We start from the raw sequence: 17,397 nt of genomic DNA, 5'->3' as shown, positions 1-17,397 counted from the left end.
GCAGAACTGCAGGCACCAACACCATTTTGCCTGAGCAGGGGAGACAAAAAGACAATGCCCGCGGAGAGGAGAGCATCAGCCGCAGGCGTGAACAGGAAGACAACCTGTCCGGTACACGCAACAGCTAGGAACTGACAGCGTGGAGGAAATCCAAGGCGGACCACTAGACCCGAAGACCGCCATAAGGGTAAGCAGCCCTGCCCTCCTGACCTGCACGAAGATGTGCGGCACACCCTACGCAGCCCGACAATCCAACAGCGAGGACAACCAAGCACCCGGCACTCAAAGCTTCATACCCAGCTACAACGGGACACCTAGAGAAAAAAAAAGACAACGATAAACATATGTCAAGTATAGCCATATGACCCGAACGCACCAACAGGGACACGACAGCAGCCGGCATACAAGGCCTGACTGCGCCGCTGAACATTCCCGCAAAGCTAGGCACTTACCCATGGGTGGAGCCACGGCAAGAAGCACCCCCAGAGCAAGAGTCCCTACTAGCAGGCAGGCTAACCCAACGCCCACTTGCCACCACAACACACGTATGCCAATGGACAAGTGAGGAAGCACAGAAACACCCAGCACCTGGCAACACTGCAAACAGCGCATCTATGCAGCGGAAAAGGGGCCCGGTAAAGCATAAGGAAACACCGCTGACAGCCCCACCCACACCCCACAAAGGGACGATATGAGTGCAGTGCCAGCACGTGCCGCACCCTACAACACTGGACCCTAATGGAGAAGATATGCACAACTAGAACAAGCAGCATGGAAAGACAGCGCCAACACAGACCACAAAGGGCAGTGGCGCCTACAAGGCCTGGATGCCTCCAGCGCCCTGCACTACATGGGCCTGATACGGCTGCATACAGGCCTACAATTGAACACCGCCAGCAAACCCAACAAAGGCTCATAACATCCGCAAGCGACCTGCAAGGCCGCAAAAGTTTGGTCACAAGCCCACATACGGTGCCCACCGCCGCAGGTGGTCCAGAATGCCATACAAGCCTGCCGCCCTACAAACATCTAACTGTCTGGGTTAAACAGTTTTGGCGACGCCACTAAGCCACACCCGCGAACCACACCATACCAATGACCGGACAATGCAAGGCCTCAACGAGAGGGGAGACCTAACGCAACAAGCTGCCGACGCAGGACTGTTCCACCATGACAGGCCAGACATTGCATACCAATTGGAACATACGGATAGAGTATTGACTATGGGTCAAACCAACACTCCCCCTGAATGTGCATGGAGCTATTCCAGTACAAACAGCCAACATCATGTCACCCCCCTCTGAAGATCTCAGTCCATCGCCATCACCAGGCAGCATTCATCTGTTCCCATCACATGTGTGAACTAACGACTCGTTTGACCAAGATAGATAACCGCTGACATGACCCCATGTGGATGCCCCTAGCCTCATGGATTTTGTAGTGGTGAAATGCATCAAAGGAAGTCATTGCACTGATGGGAAGGACACATCATAGCATTTTATTTTGTTTGATAAAACAGAGGCATCTACATACATCAGCCAAAACCTGCTCAAATCCATAATTGGGTCACTGTGTCAGAAGTGTAGGCATGTGAGATAGGCCTTGGTACAGAAAGCATGACAAATAGGCATGAACACAAATACATGAGCAGTGCCTCTGCAAGGCCGCATATAGAGCATTGGTAACATGAGGCTAACCAACACATGCAAGACAACCATACCCCCATGGCGTGTCTGCCAATAATGACACACTACATGAAGAGACAGCAGCATAAATGCAAGCAACACAACATATGTATTACATCACAATTCAACAGTCCCCCACAATCTACACCACAACACCCAAAAGCAGAAAATAATGCCACCAAGCCTTGAAGGCGGATTTGATAGCTAATAGCTCCTTATCGGTAACCGCATAGTTTAACTCGGGTGCCGAGAACTTTCTGGACCAAAATGCAACTGGGTGGAGTTGACCGGTTTCAGGATCCTTCTGGGACAGGACAGCTCCCATGGCTAAACTGGATGCGTCGGTTTCTACTATGTATGGGAGTTCAGGACGCGGATGCTTTAATACAGGTGCAGACGTGAATTCTCAGCTTCTTCAGTCCACAAGAAGCGTTTGCTTTTTTGCAAGAGCGCTGTGATAGGGTGTACAACGTGCGAGAAATCCGGAATGAATCTGCGATAGAAATGAGCAAATCCGAGCATGCTTTGTACTCCTTTAACTGAACTGGGTGATGGTCATTTGAGAATTGCGTCCACCTTTCGAGAGTCCATTTAAACTCCTTTTGGAGTCAGGATAAATCCAAGAAATTCAACTTCTGTAGTATGGAAAACGCATTTTTCCAATTTTGTATATAACTTATGCTGGCGTAGTTTCTCAAGGACTGCAGGAACGTGCTTCACATGGTCTGATTCTGAAGAGGAGTACACTAGAATATCGTCTATGTATACGACAACGCAGACATCAATGAGTTCACGAAGGACATTGTTCATAAAATACTGGAAGGCTGCTGGTGCATTGCAAAATCCGAAGGGCATCTCCTGGTATTCGAATAACCCGTACTTAGTGCGAAAAGCAGTCTTCCATTCGTCACCTTTCTTAACACGTACCAGATGGTATGCCCCTCGGAGATCTAATTTAGTGTAGATGCAAGCGTCCTTTACTTGGTCTAGTAATTCTGGGATCAGAGGCAATGGGTATCGGTTCTTAACCGTGATCTGATTTAAGGCACGGTCGTCTATGCACGTTCTGAGGTCACCTTCCTTTTTTGGCACGAAGAACAAAGCTGAAGATGCAGAGGACTTGGATGGACGAATGAAGCCATTGGCAAGGTATTGGTCCAAGTATTGTCGTAGGTGAAGGTTCTCGGGTTCCGTAAGTGCGTAGATCCTACTACATGGAGGTTGTGCACCAGGTATGAGATCAATTTGACAATCGTATGATCTGTGAGGTGGTAAGGTGTTTGCCTGTTCTTTTTGGAAAACATCCTGGAATTCTTGATATTCGTGAGGTAACTGCACAACTGGAGTAGCGACTGTGGCCAGGTCCTTGTTCAAGGTTTTTATTGGGTAACAAGTATGTGCACAATCTGGGAAGGTTATTCTCTTTTCTCGCCAATCAATACAAGGATTATGTGTTTCCAACCAAGGTATCCCCAGTATTATTTGGAACTGCGGGGCTTTGATTAAATCAAACACAATAGTCTCTCGATGCCCATCCTGACCCAATAATGTCATCTCTGCGGTGGAATGAGTTACAGGCCCAGAGGAAATTTCAGTTCCATCGACTGTGGTGATGACATCCGAAGTGGTCTTTCTGCAGAGAGGTAGATTCATCCTAGAAGCCAATTCATGGTCCACATAGTTTCCTATGGCCCTGCTATCAATGTATGCCCTAACTGCGTGCAAACGTGATGGCTGCCTTGGATCTATAAGGACCATTGGTATGATGAAATGCGAGGTCTGAGTATCCTTCTTCAAGCTCGACAAGCAGACCTCTACGTTTGTCGGGCATGGTCGTTTCCCGAGTCAGGCTCCATATGGCTTTTATCAGTAGCTCCTACCACCTTCTTGGGTGGTTTTACAGGGCAATCCCGTAGAAAATGTCCCGAAGTTCCACAGTATAGACATAATTGCATTTGCCGCCTCTTTTCTCTTTCCTTCTGTGTCAAGGGTCCTTTAACTCCTTCGATTTGCATGGGTTCTGAGGCATCTGTTCCTTTGGGGGTAACGTTGGGTTTAACCACCACCCGGTTCTCGAACTTGGCTCGATCAGCCTTTCGATTCTGAAGTCTGTGATCTAACTGGACCACTAAATCTATATATTCAGCACAGTCTTGAGGTGGGTTCACAACTTGAGCCAAAACATCTTTGAGTTCTCCTCGAAGTCCCCGATGAAACAACGTAACCCGTCTTTCCTCGGGCCATCCAGTTTCCACCACCAACCTATTAAAGGTTGCTATGTAGGTTAGAAGGTCTTGGTTACCCTGTCGTAGGGACAAAAGTTTGTTATCCAGGGCCTGTTCTTGAGAGTGCCGGGCAAATAATCTTTCCATGCTCATTTGGAAACCCTGAAAATCCCGAAGAATAGGGTCATCCTGATTGACTAGTGGGATTGACCAATCCGCTGCACTGCCGCTGAGATAGGATAATACGAAGGCTACTTTGGCTTGATCGTTTGGAAAGGCTCCAGGTCTGCATACAAAGTGCAAACGGCATTGGTTCATGAACATGGCGAATCTTTTCGGGTCCCCTGCAAAGCGTTCTGGCGGGGCTAAAGGGATATTGCCTGGTAAAATTACTTGCACAGGGTTGCTTGGTGAAACAGGGTTTGGAAGCCCCCCGAGTCCCGCTAGGGGTGTTTGCCCCACTTGGTTTTGCAGTAATTGTCTGGCAAAGTCTTCAGTGCGTTCCTTCGAAACAATCAACTCTCTCCTGAGTGTATTAGTTTCTTGACGAGCGGCATGTACTTCAGCCCTAAGTTCCCCTAATAATTGGGCCAGTTGGTCAGTTTCTGAGGTCTCCATGACACCCGGGTGAGAATTTGTAGGAAGGCTTCGCATTTTGTTACGCTCACCTGGTGTCGAGCGGAACTGGACAGCCAGGGTCTCCACCAACGTGATGCGTAGTGCAGAGATGACTGACTGGACTGGCCCACCTAGCTTCGTCTGCTTGACCCATAGAAGTAGTCTCCTAAAGACGGGGAAAGGGAATTAGCCACCTGTGTATTTGAGTAGTAACACCTCACTGCGTCCCCACTTTTCACTTCTTACATTCCCTTTCACAAATCTCACCTTATAGTTTTGTATGCTGAGCTCTCCATCCTGCGAAGAATCCAGGGGCACGTTGATGGCCAGTTACTTCACTGACTTGAGGGTATTGTAAGAGTTCTGGACAAATCTTGGCTCCAAACCTCTGGGCGAAAGGCCGTAAGTATATAGTTCTAAAGAGTTCAGAATGTCAGAATAATCACTCTTGTCCAATTCCTTGTTTCTTTTGCAGCTTAGACCCAAAAGATGATCGTCTTGTGGCAGCTGAAAGCGTTCAGGTAAGAGTCTGTGTTTTGTAACACTGTCCGGTAAATGATGCCAAGGTTTAACTCGCTGCTTTCTCTTTTCTTGCAGGTGCAGCGTAGAAAGATTTGGCGCGCTGGTGGATAATACCACCTGCGGTAAAATCAGGTAAGCATATGGTGGCAAGAGATTGTCCTTGTTTGTTCCCTTGGCTCACCTTGTTGTTTTCTTGTCCCCCTTAGGTGCTGGAATACGGCAACCTGGTGATGGAGACAACACCGGATCGTAGAGATGCTGCGAGGAACGGTGAGTATGGCGCAGCGCTGCTGCTGGCGATGCGACGCGTTTAAAATGAAGTCTGTTTCTGGTTCGAAGATGCGCTGAATCCGAAATCAGGTAGGAAATCCAGTAAAGTTCTTGTTCTAACCTTTCTTCTTCTTTCCCTTCTTTCTAGGCGCTCTGGACTCGAGGCGGGCGTGGCAGGATGCTGGATGCTAACTGCAGACACGGTGAGCGTTACGCTGCTGGATGCAGAATAACGCGAAGCATGTGCTGCTCTTCGGGCGTGGATTAAATAGCCTTCAAAGTAGTCCCAGGTAAGTATTCCTCCACAACCACACCGAGTAACAAAATAGTTCCTAAGATAAAACAGTCCTTTCAAGCCCACATGGGCTTGGATGCTTGGATCCCTTGCAGCATGGTCTGCATCAGGTAAGTTTTAACATATGAGCCTGGCGCCTATGGCGCCACGACTGATGTCCCATATCAGCCTGGCGCCATAGGTGCCAGGACTGTACCCAGATAGGCCCTAACAGGGGTTGCTGGGTTTGCTCCAGGTAACATGATGCCTGCTTCCGGGGTTGATGGACTTGGTCTGGATGCCCGGGGGTAGGCATCATGACACCCAAGGTGTGCTGAATTTTCTTAAGAATGGGTGAGAGGGGCTCAAATTTACTCTGCTTTAAGTGGGCCGGGGGTAGCCCGAACCGAGAGTTAGGCAGAATCCTGTGCAGTGCCCTTAGGGACCACTACACAATGACTACAGGTGTCAATACAAGTTATACCTTTGGTACAAGCCTGTACTACTATGTTAAAGTGGTAGCAGTAGCGGAGCAGCCAGGCTTATCTCAAGAGTATATGAGCAGTAGCAGAAATTACACAAAGGGACCACAATTACTGTGACTCAAGCAAACACTGACTCAAGTTTTCAGGTAGAAAATATAAGTACATTTATTTTTAAACCATTTGTTATAAACACAACACTTCCATTAAATTCAAAACCACACGTAAAATACACTACAACTATCCAATTCACTTTGTACGGTATAAATCAAGGTAAGTACCCTGTGTTTGAACGGACCATTATTATGAAACAAGACACGTTACTGTGAATATGATTGCAATCACTTTTTGACAGTTTGGCATAAACGCATATCCGCGGCAAGAAATGATACCGGGGCAAAAACACAACTCTCTCTGAGATACCCAGAGAGAGTTGGGGGCAAAAATCATAGGCAATACTTTTGTCAGGCAGACAGAATCAAGGACCACTCATAGACAGAATTCAAGAGTCAATAGGCCGGAGCCAGTGTCAAGAGGAACCGGGTTCCTGTTTTCGAGGATTACACTGTCGGACAGTTCACGATTCAACGTAGCCAAGAGTACTTAGATATTGTCAATGTTCGAAAGCAAAAGTTATAAGAAGGAAGGAAAAAAAGGACAAGCCTTGTAGAACGAGAAATAAGGATTCACCCAAATTCCTCAAGCAGGACACAGTACCTTTCTCAATGCAGAAGCTGGTGCCACAGCAGTTGTTCCTGGTAGTTTCCTGCAGACCCACGATTCCTGGAGCTTCGGCAAGAAGAAAGACGATGAGGGGGGTCTGCACCACACAGGGATGAGGCCGACAATAGCAACGATGAATAAAAGGTGCGCTCCTTAAAAACAGGAGAGGCTCTTCAGGTGGCTATCCGGACCACTACAGCAAGGTGCAGCGATTTCGACCATGAAGGGAATCCTCTGGCTGTGGAAGACGAGCTGGTTATCCCCACCAGGCTCAAGGGAAGAAGACTCCGGACTGGATCTTCTCTTAGTCGTTGAAGTGTAGATAGCTCAGGACTGCAGCAGGGCTTCACCGGGATGGGATAGTTGCAGCAGTCGACCTCTCCTCCGCTTCTCTTCGGTTCCTTGTAGTTCCAGTGGCGACTCTCTGACTTCCAGCCCAAGAGACCTGCCTTTTATGCGAAAATCCCCCATTCACACAGCCTGGCTTTCCATCACACAGCAGGGGGGTTGTCCAGCCCGGACAACCACCTCAGCCAATCATGGTAAAGTGCGACTTGGGTTTCCTAGGATACCCTGTGCAGGGGGTGACTACACCCCTCCCTCACATTCAGCCCACCTAGACACCCAGGCGCCTAGAGGAGGGCTTCTTGGCAGAAGCCTGCCAAAAGACAGTGAACAAAGAAGGCAAACCTGGTTTGCCACGCAAAGTAAAACACAGGAAGGAGTTTAACAAAAAGAAATGGTGAATAAACCGTACTGGAGCCAAATGAAAAAGCATTTGGTCAAGCGGGTTTAAGTTCGAGGCTAACACAATAGCCTACAATATTACCACGTTTATATAAGATAATCGCGGTAGAAAAATTAGGGTAGATACCACTGCCACCAGCCATGTCTAAATGTTAAAAAAGGGAAACAATACTCTAGGAGATACAGATAAAAAGGGCTAAGGATTAACCCCTTCCAGTACTCCATCTAAAATGGGGTGTACTGGATCTGTGGTTAAATTGACTAAGTAAAGTTAATGGCAACTTTACCCTTTTCTGGGGGACAGGAGTCAGCCTCAGAAATGGAGTCGGTGGGAAGTCTGAACGACAACCCTGTGTCACTGCACTGAGGGTGCTGTGTAACACACAAAAGAAGGGGGCTACTGGAGTGGTGTACTTCAGAGCCCACAATCACAGAAAACAGAGAAAAAGACACATAGCAAACCTGGGTAAGAGTGGGGAAAAGCTTCCACTCCCACCAAGTTGAAAGAAATAACTCCAGAGATCCAGCAAATCTGCTGAAGGACTCACTAGGTAAGGGAAATTAGCCATCAAATGAGAATTCTCCCTAACACCGAGCCTCAGCAGTCTCCAGAAAAGGCTCCTGAGCCGGGTCCTGCCAGGGTCCACACCCAACTAGCTCCAGCCACGCTGGTTGTTGCAGCTGCAGCGTTACACGAGCTGCCAGCAGGTGTAAGCACTTAGGATTAGAAAAAAGAAAAGGCAGTGCTTTCTAAACTGAAGTACTGACACCTGCAAGCAACAGGTGTAACCGTGCAGTGCGGGCTGCCTGATGACTATGCACTCCTGTTTCAGAGTACAAAGCTATCAGCAGCAGGCAGCCATTTCATTCAAGGAGTCCGTGGTTAAAGCCGTTGCACCACATGGCTCCTTGAATGAAAGGGATGCCTGCTGCTTGTGAGCTGAGGCACACTGGTGTCAAACATTTGGTGTGCGCAGCCCCTTAAAAGGAGAGGCTGTGTGCATCGAAGGTAATAATGCCAGCGTGCCCTAGCTCTACTTCTCTTAGTAGTCCCCCCCTGTCCGGTCTTCCCTTCTTGGGGAACCGTGAAGGATCAGCCGGCCGTCACGCTAATAAAAGGCATGGAGAGGGAGTAGGTCTTCACATGTCTTTATTTTTATTTTTTATTTTTTTTATTGGTTTGTTACAAACCTTTCAAAAGAACGAAGAAAAAGAAAAAGAATCATATATCAGAACAAATCATTCCACATAAAACATAATGCATAGTTTTGACCAACGTAATGAGTTTGTAGTCCAGAGAGATTGGCAGGTTTAGCAGCTTCGTAAGCGACATCATAATCATGTGTTTATCAACTTTTTAAACATTTTGTCTAAAAAGAATGTTAATTCGATTGTCATTTTTCGATTTGAGTCACTGAATAGTTCCTGCCACCAATCCTCTACATCTAGAGTTGGCCTTTCTACAATAAAATGTCCTAAGTGCTGCCTTCAGTCTTCAGTTAGTGCTGGACACATTAAAGTTAAATGCTTCAATGATTCGCAGGGGTCTCCACACAAACGGCATGATATGTCCAAAGACTTATCCATGGGCCAAAACTTCAGGTTTTCTCTCGTTGGTACATGGTCTAACCGAAATTATAACATGTCTTTATTCAACCGACAGCATCTCCCAACTGCCCTTCCTTACCCTCACGTCACTCCCTGCCCCGCTCCCCAGGTCCCACCCACCTCCCGAATTACAATCCCCATAGGGGTATATGTCCAGTGGCTGCTCGAGGTCGGGGCCTCTGTGTTAACTCTTTGTACGGTTGTTCACTGATAACATTTAATGTGGCACCCGTGCCTATGAAAAATTCTGTTATCTTCTCATTTAAACTCATCAGCAGTGTAGGACTATGTTCAGTCGCTGTTTTTTTGCTTAGTGCACATAAATATCCCTTTTTCCTCTGTTCTCCTTCAGAGGAGCCCAGCTCTGTCTCAGATGGGGACTGTTCTACTAGATTTCGAGCATGTCTGGTGCGCCACTCGGATTGTGCTGGGGCTATTTTATATCTCCTTCTCTCTCCACTCTCTTTTGGCATGTCGTCTGCTGATGCTTGGTCATGTCTCCCTCCTACTTTCTGCTTCCGCATCTGAGACGCTGGTGCTGCCATTGTGCTGCTCTTCATTCTAGGTCTGCCAAGTGCTCCTTTTCCCCCTTGTCTGGCTATGTGACTCTGACAAGTGTCCTTCTTCTCCACACGCAGAGCACCATTGTCCAATCGCCGGGCACACCCCTTTGTGCAGGAACTCATACCCACATTTGTAGCAGAGCTGTTCACTCTGAGCTTTTGTCTCCCTCTGCAGCCTGTGAACCACTTCTGGCTGATTTGTTGATCTACAGCCAACTCTGCCCTGGCAAACATCAGAATTTCATCCAGTTTCCTGGAATTTTGTAGTAGTCTGTGCCAAAATGATTGGGATTCGCATCCCGCTATTATTTGGGGTCTCCTATGCCTCTGTATTTGAGCAATTACCAAAGTCTCAGTGTTTCATCTTAATACGCAACCTCATGACGAAAGTGTCCATGGTTTCTCATTTTAACTGCTTGGAGCTGTGGAAAAAATTCCTCTCGTAATCCACATTTGTATGTGGAGTGAAGTATGTGTCCAGCACCTCTTTCAATCCTTGGATAGTGTCATTGGAGCCGGTAGGCAGTTCATCAATGATATCTCTCTTGGCAGGGCCTACCGCCAACCTCAATAGGCATTGTTGCCGAGCATCCTCTCAAGGCCCTGTGGCCCCAATGTACAGATCAAAGTCCTTGATCCATCTCGACCACCGTGGCCCCATATTGCTGGTATAAGACACGTCAAATACTACTGGTAGCTGGACAGCTAGTGATTCAGGCACCCTCTGTGGGCCCTGTGTCTGCAGCGTTATGGGGAGTGCGACCGGGATATCTGGGTCCGACATGGTGGCTGTGTGTTGATTTCCCAGCGCCCCCTTACTCTCTGAGATGTCTCAGGACCACTTTTCCCAATGTTTTTTACTACAGCCTCCCTCTTCAGGCACGAGCAACACTGTAATCTGGCCCGGGGCCACCTCCTTGGCTTCTCCCACTCACTGCCACAGCACCGGGTCTATGGCTGATGTGTTCCCGTGGACTGAGCACCTCTCTTGCGCTTCGCCATGCTGGCGGGCGAAGCTGTTCTCTGGGTTGTGCACCGTGTAAAGTTCCTCCTTGTCGCCAGTTTCCAGTTCCCCTTTCTTGGGGATCCGTGAAGGATCTGGCGGCCAATGCGCTAATAAAAGGCGCGGGGACGGAGTAGGTCTTAACACGTCTTTATTCAACCAATGGCATCTCCCGATTGCCCTTCCATTCCCTCACGTCACTTCCTGGCCCGCTTCCTAGGTCCCACCCACCTCCCGAACTACAATCCACAACATGACACCACCCCCCTTAGGGGAGGAGGGGGCTCTCCATAGGGGGCGCTCACACCCTAGCGAAAGCACCCTTGATTTCTAATCCCACATAAAGCACTCCTCTCTCCAGCGTGTCAGTGGATTACCGCATCCGTGGCTCGTTAGTATCAATGATGCAGAAGTGTCTTGTTCCGCCCTGCAGAGCCAACTAATGTAACGCTTTGATTCGGGGCCATTCCTCCCCAGAGTCTGCTGGAGGCTAGCCAGAACCTCAACCTGACATGAGGCTACGGCTTCCTGGGTGTCCTGGTGCTTCTATAGTTCACATCTGATAGATAACCAACTGGCTTCCCCTACACCAATAAACTGATCTGTGGGTTGTCTGTGGAGACACATGCAGCATACTGGTAGCCACTGAGTGGAAGGAATATGAAGGGAATTATGGAGTGGAAGATTTCTGCACCTCACCACTGCGCTGTTCCGAGCTGCCGTTTCCCCAGATCCACATTGCTCCCGTGTACACTGTATCAGGCAGAGGCACGCGCCATCATGTGAGTCGCTTACTAGAGAGCTGCATGTTTCTCCAACATTCAGCTTTGGGTGACATGCTCTCACTCTGACACTCTACAATCCTTTTCACTGTTATATGTTGAGAGTGGGGAACATGTGTGTGCTGGACAACTGAATACGTCCCCTTAAATCCTTATTGGAGTGCCACAGTTAGCACAATGGTATTTGGCACAACCCCTAGTGGTATCACCAATCTGTACTTTGAAATTCTTGTTTGGACATGTGTTTACTGTTGCATCCATCCTGTTTTGTGAGGGATGCACCGAGACCTCACCCATCTTACAGCCGAGATCTCACAAGGTGCATTCCTTAGGTGTGTGTACTCAACAAGAATTTGAGTGGATTCTGAGCTGACCGCCGGCACCCCCATTCAACGGGTGGTTATTGAGTCCAGGGTGCCTGTAACCTTCTCTTTTCATGGCCTCAGAATCGGTGGCTCCATAGTGCCTCCACCAGTGGTCCTTGGCTCAGTGAGGCGCCTCGACATGAGGGACCAGACCCTCCCACGCAGGTTGTTCCAGCACTTGTGTCCTTCTTCCCCTATGTGTGACCAGGCAGCAACATCTGCAACTAAATTTGCTACGCACTGCAAGAGTTGCTGTTTGTTGCCTGCAAATGTTTTTGGGCCCTGGGGGCCTCTTTTGTATGGGTTCTTTAGTTTTTTTGGTCATGCACTTCCTCCCATGCATCCTGCCCCCTACCAACCACCTCTCCCCCACATACCCTTCTAGATTGTCCCATGGGGGAACAGCCCAAGCCCTAGTTAGAGGAGACCACTTTGAAAAACATTTCCATGGCCACTTTTGGTTCACAGTCCACCTTAAGGGCCTCATCAACAAAGTATGCTGGAGTTCATTCTCAGACAACTCTTCCTCACAATTGGTGCCACCCTCAAATCTACAGAAACTACTTTTGACATTGGGGATCATTACGTATTTGCCGGTAACCCGTCTGTAATACCGGTGGGTTACCGGTGTTACCAGGATGTGACTCCATAGAATGGCTTTTCCGCATTTACCGACACCAGTAGTACCGGACGATTGCGGCAATTCTTTGCTGGTAAGGGCCTGAAATACCGGCAGGTCAGGCCTGCCATTAGTTCACTGCTCCCACTGGCAAACTCGGAGTGTGCCGGTCTGGTAAAAATGCCAGATCGAGTATTAGCATTTTCTTCTGTCATTTTTACTGGACAGACAAACGCGTAGTAAGGCCCTGTGCTTGTATAACACTCTCCCTGGCAGCATGGGAATGGATTAAAATAGCAACCAAGATGGATGTTGTGTCTGTCCACGCTGAAAAGACTATTTCCAAAAGTTTGTCAACGGAAACGGTATCGTTCATTTTTGTGAAGTCGTCCAAAGGTAACAGTTTATCAGCAATATTTCCTCTGGCATAAATGGTATGTCAAAAACCATTACTGCTGTTATCGTGCTACACTGTTAATTAACTAGCTGAGCTGGCAATTCCACCTGCAGACTTTTCTGGCCGGATGTCCACCCAAGTATGAATGACCCAATAAGGATGTTTTCCCTCTGTGTGACTGATGTGGTCTGTATTGCTGGTACCCAAAACAAATGAATCTGTGTGTTTCAATGTCAAACTCAGACAAATTTAATTAAATTGGGTACTAATAATGCATATTAGTACCCAACCAGCAATTACAGTACGCTTCAGAACTGCCAATAATTAAATTTTAATTGCCTGAGGCCCGAGGATTGTGTGAAGAGAAATCTACTTCTTGTTTATTACCCACTGCTTGGGTTTTTCGTTTTCCTGCACTGTGGCTTGATTGTGGTGTCTCACATGCTTGGCCCTTCCAAGATGGCCGTTTTCTATCTGCACCTAAGTGAGATGCCTGGTATGGCCTTGCTCCCCGCTCCCATTGGTTGCATTGACCTAGATAGGCCAATCAGTGTAACCGGGAGGCGAGAGCGGGCACACAGTAACCAAGGCCCACAACGAAGGCCCTGTCTACCCCTGTCCACCACCACGGTGCACCATAGGGACGCCCCCCGTGAGTATGTGTGCCCCCCCTTACCCCGTGTCCACCTGTGTGCCCCACTTGCCCCCATATCCACCTGTGTACCCCCTTACCCCCATGTCCACCTGTGGGCCCCCCTTCCCCCCATGTCCACCTGTGTGCCCCTGTGTCCACCTGTGTGCCCCCATGTCCCCCTGTGTGCCCCCCTTGCCCCTGTGTCCACCTGTGTGCCCCCTTTGCCCCCTGGCCACCTGTGTGACCCCCTTACCCCCTGTCCACCTGTGTGTCCCCCTTTTGCCCCCATGTCCACCTGTGTGCCCCCCTTGCCCCTGTGTCCACCTGTGTGCTCCCTGTCCACGTGTGTGCCCCTCCTTGCTCCTGTGTCCACCTGTGTGCTCCCCCTTGCCCCTGTGTCCAACTGTGTGCCCCCCTTCCCCCATCTCCACCTGTATGCCCCCCTTGCCCCTTGTCAACCTGTGTGCCCCCCTGTCCACCTGTGTGCGCCCCATTGCCCCCATGTCCACCTGTGTGCCCCCCTTGCCCCCATGTACTCCTGTGTGCCCCCCTTTCCCCGGTGCCCACCTGTGTGTCCTCCTTGCCCCCGTGTCCACCTGTGTGCCCCCCTTGCCCCCGTGTCTACCTGTGCACCCCCCCTTGTCCCCATGTTCACCTGTGCACCCCCCCTTTGCCTCCGTGTCCACCTGTGCGCCCCCATGTCCATCTGTGCGACCCCCTTGCCCCAGGTCCACCTGTGTGCCCCCCCTTGCCCTCGTGTCCACCTGTGTGCCCCCCTCATTGTCCCCTAGTTCACCTCCCTATTACCCCTTAACTTCCTTACTTGACTCTTGCCTCCTCCCTTCCTGCTGCTTATTCTTTCATCCTGAGCCGCTCCATACTCTCTCTCCTCCCCCTCCCTCATCCCATTGCCTCACCCCTCCATCCCCTCCTTTCCCTCTTTCTGTTAAACTCAGGCACTACCCCAATTGTCGTCAGGTATAGTAATTGTAGCCGCCTGCCCTTTGCAGTAGCTTTTCTCATCTCCTCCTCTCCCACCCCTTGTCCTGTGTAAGTCAGCACTACCTCAATTGCCGTCAGGCATGGTAAATGTAGTTGCTTGCTTTTTGCAGCCATCTTCCCTTCCCCCTTTTCACTTTTCTATTAGCAAAGCACTTACTCTTATCACTGTCCCTTGACCTCTGATAATAGCTTGTCTGTCCCCCTCCTATCCTTCTTGTCCTCTCCTCTCTCTCCCTCCCCAGCACTACCTTATTCAGTCGCCGACCTTTTAAGATAGTCACTTGTTTTGGTCCTCTTCTCTTCCCCTCTCTCGCCTACCCCACACCTCCACTCCTCCCACTCCTGCTGTCATTCTTGCACTGCAACAATTGGCGTCAGGCATAGTAATGTTACTGCTAGTACTGTCTCCTTTTTTCATTCCTCACTTCTCCCTCATTGTTTCATGCACTTGTACTATCTGCTATGATATGATCGTTTTCTCCACTCACATTCTGATTTGTTTCAAGGACCTGGAAGAATGTAACTGTATTTTCCCATGCTCCCTCCCTCCTTGAAACGCTTTGAAACACATTGTGTATAGGCGCTATACAAATAAACAATCAATCAATATTAAAACAGCACTTAGAAGCAGGAGTAATCTGGCAAGAATATTATATAAAAGTGTCATTTTATAATGAAGCAAATACTGACTTTTATTTTTTATGTAAACATGTAAACCTGACTTTCGAGCAGTAATATACATATTTAATTTCAATATATGTGGATAAATATTATATACAACTTCATTTTTTAGAGTAATAACAAATAAATGTGGCTAACTAGCAATAAAATAGCCAAAATAAATATATCTGGTTAAATGCAGATGGACATTATTAGGGGAAAAACGTGAAAGACAAGAGTCTTACATGAGATCAGTAGCTTTGTGGTAAAATTTGCAGTTGAAAAAAGCTGAGGGGTAAATTCAACAGAAGACAGTAAACAGCTCCAAAATATGTGGGCTACATTATGACTGTGGTAAAACATGCAGTATTTTAAATATCACCTATTTTAAACTGCAGTCCAATTATAAATTGGGAACACCTGGAATATTTCCTGCATAAATTACCTGGAATATTTCCTGTATAAGCTACCTGGAATATTTCCGGCATAGGCTACCTGGAATATTTCCTGCATAGGCTACCATGAATGTTTCCTGCATAAGCTACCTGGAATATTTACTGCATAGCTACCAGGAATATTTCCCGCATAGGCTACCTGGAATATTTCCTGCATAGGCTACCTGGAATATTTGCTGCATAGGCTACCAGGAATATTTGCTGCATAGGCTACCTGGAATATTCCATGCATAGGCTACCTGGAATATTTCCTGCATAGGCTACCTGGAATATTTGCTGCATAGGCTACCAGGAATATTTGCTGCATAGGCTACCTGGAATATTCCATGCATAGGCTACCAGGAATATTTCCTGCATAGGCTACCAGGGATATTGCCTTCATAGGCTACCTGGAATATTTCCTGCATAGGCTACCTGGAAAATGTCCTGCATAGGCTACCTGGAATATTTCCCACATAGGCTACGTGGAATATTTCCCGCATAGGCTACCTGGAATATTTCCTGCGTAGGTTCCCTGGAATATTTCCTGCATAGGCTCCCTGGAATATTTCCTGCATAGGCTCCCTGGAATATTTCATGCATAGGCTACCAGGAATATTTCCTGCATAGGCTACCAGGGATATTTCCTGCATAGGCTACCTGGAAAATGTCCTGCATAGGCTACCAGGGTTATTTCCTGCATAGGCTACCTGGAATATTTCCTGCATAGGCTACCTGGAAAATGTCCTGCATAGGTTACCTGGAATATTTCCTGCATAGGGTACCTGAATACATTGTAAAATAAAAGGAGGTGTTTAAATTGTCGTATGTTTTTCCGGTTACGGCCATACTCATAATGAAGCCCATAGAGAGACTTAAAAAACTGGTCAGGAGCAAATGGCGTGACATCTGTGGGCAGTTATATTCCTAATTTCTAACAATTTAAAGTCAGTACAATGGATTGGAAGTAGGTCTCTTGACTAAAGTCACTGCTAGAAATATTGGGTGGCAAAAGGGGGAGAAAACACCTCTTTTGAACAAACACAGCATCAATAGTCCAGTTTGTTGTGAACTATTAAACCCAGACCTTTCTCTGCGAGCTCTCTTTTTCAGTGCTGCCTTTAGATGGAAGGTTTAGTTGCGTTTTCACTTTAATATTAAAGATGTTTTATTCTAAATAGACTTACCCTGAGAGATCCCTTGTTTGCCTGGTAGATTGTTGCCAGCCACGCAGAGCAATGCATTTCTAACCCAGAAGTCCACACTGTGACATCACTATGAGTGGATGACGTCATCCAGCCAGTGAAGCCAACACTCTTTCCAGCTGTAGGCAAAACAAACCTCCGTATCTGACAAAGCCCTACAAAAAAGGACACTGTGAGACCCTCTATACAAAAGCCTCAAGAGACAGGAAGCGACACGATCACAATGAAAATTGACCTGCAGCTTCGATGGTTTGCACAGGAAGAACCTTCGCTCGGATAACACTGGTGATTTCATGGGAAAGAGCAGCTCTCCTCCCAGGGTGCTTAGATCCTCCCTAATAAAAAGCTTTGCCATTTCATCATTTGGAAGATAGAAAGGTGGATGGAGGACTGTGGAAGCCACAGGAGCAGGCCTTTGGAACAAACATCCTGTTCCCTTAAGGATGTAGATACCTATGCTTCCGGAAGAAACTTAAGACACTTCCCGTTACAACACACCTTTTGAACTGGCCTTTTAACTGGTTACCTCATTCTCCTGTGCCCCCCTGTTTTCTGTCCTTCCCTGTCATTGCTCCCTGC

The 17,397-nt window shown here is 48.0% G+C and overlaps 1 protein-coding gene across 3 annotated transcripts in view; it reads right to left on the bottom strand.

Moving 5' to 3' along the window:
• LOC138549874 (peroxiredoxin-2-like) overlaps window positions 1–16,892 on the bottom strand; it is a 1,255,072-nt gene extending 1,238,180 nt beyond the window's left edge. For 2 of the 3 annotated variants that reach the window (XM_069642370.1, XM_069642371.1), the window contains exon 1: window positions 16,801–16,876. The gene's annotated coding sequence lies outside the window, so the exon portion shown is untranslated. Of the gene's footprint in view, window positions 1–16,800 lie in introns of all 3 variants that reach the window. The other variant, XM_069642369.1, reaches the window with a different exon arrangement.
• Between the last annotated feature and the right edge of the window lie 505 nt (window positions 16,893–17,397).

This window comes from Ambystoma mexicanum, chromosome 1q, assembly GCF_040938575.1.
Source record: "Ambystoma mexicanum isolate Mex_15411 chromosome 1q, UKY_AmexF1_1, whole genome shotgun sequence".
Lineage (NCBI taxonomy): Eukaryota > Metazoa > Chordata > Amphibia > Caudata > Ambystomatidae > Ambystoma > Ambystoma mexicanum.
This window is presented reverse-complemented; position numbering and strand designations above follow the sequence as displayed.